This window comes from Ursus maritimus, unplaced genomic scaffold (genome assembly GCF_017311325.1).
Source record: "Ursus maritimus isolate PB19 unplaced genomic scaffold, ASM1731132v1 scaffold_22, whole genome shotgun sequence".
NCBI lineage: Eukaryota > Metazoa > Chordata > Mammalia > Carnivora > Ursidae > Ursus > Ursus maritimus.
The window spans coordinates 47,438,097-47,443,940 of NW_024424675.1; positions in this window are offsets into that span (position 1 = coordinate 47,438,097).

Here is a 5,844-nt window from a genome sequence, read left to right on the forward strand (position 1 = left end):
GCTGGCCTGGGATGGCACACAGGCTCCCGAGTGCTAGAAACAAGCAGCCTGTTACTTCTGGGCCCCACCCAGCCCTCCTGCCCCTCACCCAGGATCGGTCCATCCGAGTAGGTGGCCTGCAGATCTTCTCCGGGGTCACAGAGGGCAGGTGTGTCCACATCACCACCACGGAAGGCAGCTGAGGACCCCTCAGGACAGCGTCGGTCAGGGAAGGGAGCGTCTGGTTCTAAGCCAGTGAGCACTGGGGGGCACCAGGGGAACAGAACCCCCCAGCTGCTCGGGACCGAGCCACCCTGCTTGGGTGCCCCCGAACCCTCCATGGGCCGTCAGACCGTCCCTCTGCACACCACGTTTATTTCAGGGGCTTGTGACACCGGGGGCGGGACACTGTCGTCTCTGGCCATGCAGCACAGCACCAGGGACGGGCGCCTGTGCCCGACGTCTCTACATTATTTACAACGGGGCGAATACGAAATAGACACAAACATCAGCATTTCTACAAAGGCCTCCCAGGGGCCGTCCACACCTCTGGCTTCAAGAAGCATCTAGAAAGGTCTCAGGGCCGATGCCATCCACAAACAGCACAGGCGGGGGGCACCTGTCCCGTGGAGTACCCCCTGAACGTGGGGGCCGGCAGAAGAGAGGTTGCCGCCCCCTTCTCTCCTGTGTTAATGTGTCGAATCCGTGACCACCGGGGGGCTCCAGCCTGGTACGAGGGGAGAAGGTCAGTTAAACTAAATCACCATGTTAAAGACGCCGACCCTGCCTGGCTGGCATGTGTGTTCAGGGCTCAGAGACTAGGGCTGACCAGGGGGCGGGTCCCGACTCCTCCTGCTCCAACCCGATATGCTTCTAGAGAGCAGCCCCTGCAGTGCGGGGTCCCGAAGCCTCCAAACGGAGGCTTGAGGCCAGTGCCCGCAGAAGAGGGGACAACTGTGGCCTCTCATAGGGAGGGGACAGGTGGGCAGGCCAGGGGGAGACTCTGCCACCTGGCCAGGCCCCTCCATCCTCCAGGGAGGCCTAGTGAGGCCATGGCTCACGAGTTTACGTGGACAAGGGGGAGATGTGGGGCCACAACATGCCAGTGAGGGAGGGGACAACACCCACGTGGCCAAGGGGGGCTAAGGGAGCCGGCCAGGGCCCCAGGGTCACAACTGGACACCCAGACCTCCCCGGCCCAGCCCAAGCCATGTCACGGCATCCAGCCAACCAGATGCTCTGGACAGCTGCTGGGCCAGCGGATGTGAGCGCGTGGGACCCTGGATGGGCCCCAGTGGCCCCTCTGCCTGTGCCTCCCAGGAGCCTGGGACCACCAGAACCCCAGCCAAGGGCTGCCTGTCACTCAAAGTTGTTCATTCCTTGGGGCTTAAAGTGGGCAGACCCAGACAGAGATCAGACGAAGGGCCACCAGAGTCAGGAACGTGGTGTGTGCGCACACGTGGGCAGGAGCGTGTGTGTGCGCACGCGTGTACGCTCACGTGTGGGCAAATGTGTGTTCACATGTGTGTGAGAAAGTGTGTGTTCACATGTGTGTGCTTGAATGTGGGCAAGTGTGTGTGCACGTGTGGGCACAATGTGTGAGCCTGTGTTTGCATGCTGCATGGGTACACACGTGAAAGTGAGCAAAGGAGCGTGGGCTTGGGGGGACGCAGACTCCAGCCTAACCCTGGTCTTAGGACACCTTTGCTAAGGCGTGACGACTGCCCTGAGCCATGCTCACGTCACACACACACACCCCCACACGCTCCCCATGAAAGCACCAGCCTCTTCCTGCTGTTGCTTCTCTGAAGGGGGGGGCCGGGGCAGGGGGTGCACACGGCTCAGGCCTGGGTCTGAGGGTCCCAAGAAGGGGCCTCTACAACACCACCTCCCCAAACTGTGCCCCTAAACCAGCCTCCCTTCCAAGGGGACAGAGACTGCACGCAGGAGACCTCACACCATCCCTCCTGCTGCAGCCTGAGACCTCTCCTGCCCGTCTGAGGCCAGCTCCTCCGGCCTCCAGGGCGCACGGCACAGGGAGTGTGTGGGACAGCAGTTTTTCTGCACGGACAAAAGGCCCCTCCTCTCAGGGCCTGGAGCCCCGATGACCGAGACGGGGAGGGGTCCCTGTGGCCGGCATCATGGCTCTAACTCTCCCAGGGCCTCGAGAACGGCTGGCCAGGGTGGGGGATGGATGTGGCCGTGCTCGGCTCAGGGGCCGCCTGCTCATGCCCTGCCTGAGGGCCTGCAGCCCGAGTCCCCCGTGGTGGGAGGGTGAATGGGGCTGAGCCCACAGGGAGGTGGTGGTGGGAGGGCCCACTTCCCTGGGCCACGACGCGCAGGCCACACCAAGTGCCCACGGTATCTGCACCGGCAGGGACTTTTCTCACCACCGTGAGGCCCAGGGCCAGAGAAACACTGCCCTCAGGAACGAGGTTCACCAGCGCGAGGGAAAGCCAGCGGGGCTCCAGAGCGCCTCCCTTCCAGGCCACGTGGCCACTTACTCCCATGCCTGCCCCTCCCAGAGGCTGGGAAGGGGGGCCTCCGTGCTGGGGCCCCGACATGAGCAGCAGTTCCCAACTCTCAGCCTGCATCCCCCCACTCTGGGCACACCCTGGGGCAAGCACAGGCCAGCCCAGCCTCTGGCTGACCATCGGGCAAGGAGATCCCTACAGCAGGACCCGGGGTGTCCTGGCAAGGGGAGGGGGCGGAGACTGCTGCTGTGGCCATCGCGTGGTCAATCACTCCCCAAAGATCTCTGAGCACCAGGACCCCATGCCCGGGGCCCAGGACCCTCAGACACAGCTTTCCACGCCCTTCCCAGAGGACGGGACCGACTCTCCCACTGACCACTTCTGGTCCAAGTCACAATGGGGCTCTCCCAGGAGCTAGTTTTCGGGGGAAGAAGCTCCATAGCGGGCTTCACTGCGCCCAGCCCTAGTGCACCAGGAGTCACTGCCTCAGAGAGCGCCAGGTGCCCAGACCTGTGGTTCCAAATGCCAGAGGCCCCCACACACGGACCGCCGAGGACCCAGAAGGAAGACACCAAAGCTGCTGTCCCTCCCACCAAGGTGCCTACCACAGGAGAGATGGGTCCCTGCTTCCTGAGGCCCAAGGTGGAGACGGGCATCCTTGACTCCCAAGAAGTCACAGCCAAGGGACAGGTCAGTGGAAAGCAGGTGGGTGGGCGGTCAGCCCCGGTGGGGACGAAAGAGGCTTCCTCCAGGATAGAGCTGCTTCAGCTCTGCAGGGGGAGGGAGTCCCACCAAACTTTGAGGGGCTTTGAAGGCTTTTCCCAGGGGTTAGAGCATCGTCATTCAGCCCTGGGTCCCGTCGAGGCGCCAATGAGGGGCCAGTGAGGCAGGGCCCCCAGTGAAAGACAGCAGGCGAATCTGGTCACCACAACCCGCCTGGCCCTGGGACCTGGAAACAGAAGCCCAGCCCGGGGGGTGCCCCCAGCCACCCAGCATGCTCCCTGCACACAGGTCTCCATTTCAGTGCTGGCCGTGGCCTGGCAGCTGGTGCCCAGCGAGAGCAGAACAGAGAGAACATGGGGGTGCCCATCCCCAGATCTCCTGCGGCTGGGGGGGCCTCCAAGGACCCTCTTCCAGAAACCTATGGAGCAGCCCCTCCCCCCGGAAGCCAAAGCTGGGAGGTCCTGAGGCCCCACCCCTCCTCTCCAGGCCAGCATCCCGGACTTGGGAGGGACTGGCTCAGACCCCAGGGTGGGGGGACATGGCGCTGACCAGCAGCTCTCTGGAAGACCACCCATCATGTCTGCCATGTGCGAACTAGCAGGGGCAGGGACGGAGGGACAAGGACAAGCCACACCCAAGGGGCCAGCCGTAGCCACGGGCCCAGGCTCCCTCCCCACCACGCCTCACGGGCCTCTGATCCTGCCCCTAGCTGCCACCTTCGCCCGGGCCCTGCTCCTTGACCCCACGCCTCCTCCCGACCACTGGGGCTCTGTCCTCAGCCATCACCCCTGCTCACGCCCCGGCCAGCGGTCTCAGAGCGGGCACGGCCAGCCTGGCTGCCTCTTGTTAAAAAAGAACTTTAGTCAGCCTTCCCTGCCTGAGACCAAGGGGCCCCCCTGCCCGCCTGTCGCCTTGCACAGGCCCCCCCACTGTGTCGCTCTGAGGAAAGGGCCCCCAAGAGTCCCATCTGCAAACCTGGAAGGCCAAGAGTCAGGGAGAGGCCGGCGGGCAGCCTCATTTCCGGGGCCCGGCCCAGCCCACGTCGCCGAAAGGGCCCTCCCCAGTGGCGGAGCGCGGCGGGGGCCCGCACGGGGTGCAGAGGTCCGAGTCTGTGTCCGACTCGCCCTCGGCGATGTAGGGTCTGACTTTGGCGCAGGGCGCGACGGCCGCGTAGCCGCTGTTGAGCGCGTCCAGGTTCTCCTTGGACTGGGAGATGCTGAAGCCGCTGAAGGAGCGCTCCAGCTCCTCGTGGTCCACGGACGGGATGGAGATGGACGTGTCGCTGTCCCGCAGGGCCCCCTCGTGCCTCAGGAACTCCGTGCTGGCCCTATTACCCCCGCTGTAGGCAGACAGCGACCGCTCGTGGGCGGGCGGGGGCGGGATCCGCACCAGCGAGCCGTGGTCCCCCACGGGGGAGGTGCCGTGGCCCTGGCGTGGGTGGCACTGCTGTTGCCATGAAGTGGAGGGCGGGCACTGGGCGGGGGGCGCGGCTGGGGGCGCCGAGAAGTTCTTCTGAGCCACGGAGCTGGCGGAGCGGACGAGCTTGATGATGCAGCCGTTTCTGTCCCCGTGCTCCCGGCTGTCCTCGGGGCTGTGGTACGGCGGCGCCGGCTCTGGCTCCTTGGCCCCGAAGTAGGCCTCGGTCTCCGTCGGGGGGATACCCATGCGTTGCATGTAGATATTCACCAGAAAGTCCAGCTTCTTCTCCATGGACAAGACCTGCAAGGGGAGCTGCTGGACCAGGCCTGGAGCTCTCCGGGGTGGGGGGGGGACCCCAGGCTGCCCATGAGAGGTGGGGGGCCTGGGCTGCTCATCAGAGGTGGGGGACTCCAAGCTGTTCCCAGGAAGTGAGAGGACCCCAGGATGTTCCCGGGAGGTGGGGGCCACAGGATTCTCATCAGAGTTGGGGGACCACAGGCTGCCTGCTAGAGGTGGGGACCCCAGGCTGTTCTCCGGAGATGCAGGGACTCCAGGCTGCCCCCCACGGAGGTACAGAAGCAGTAGGAAGCAAACGCAGCAGGAGCTCAGCTCTGACCCCACCCATGTGTGTGGCCCCTTGGAGTAAACCCTACAGAGGGAGGGAATGGCCAGCTCCTTTCCTTGGCCCCCAGAAGCAGGCTCCAAGTCCCAAGTCTTGTGCATGGCCCCTGAGGACCTGCTCCCAGGAGAGAGCAGTGGCCCACCCCTGGAGCTCGAGGACCCGCCTGCAGAGGCCATGTCGGCCCCTCCTACCTGCTTCTCCACTTTCCCCAGCCGGCCCATCATGCTGGGGTCCTCGGGCAGCTCTGCCTCAGCTGGGCCCTTGGTGCGGTCCTTGTCAGTTATCGCTGGGCCCCGCCCCACGATCTGGTCCACTCTGCCAGGAAGAGACCCCACCCCCCAGCATGAGTTCGGGTGGGTGTGGCGGGGCCCGTGGCCCTCTCCTCCTGGGCCAGGCCACAGCCCCCCAGATCCAGGCCCCAGGCTGAGCCCAGAGCCGACTGGGGGGGGGAGCAGGGTACCAGGACAGGTGGACGCGGGGCACCTGGTCTCGCCCTGCTCTCTGAACCTGAGGGGTCTGTTCCCCTCCCATTGTGTCCCAGAGGGCTGGCACATTAGCAAGGAGTAAAGTGGAGGGGTTTGGGACCACGCGCCCCTCAGCTCCCCTCCCCTGCACCCTGCCCCCACC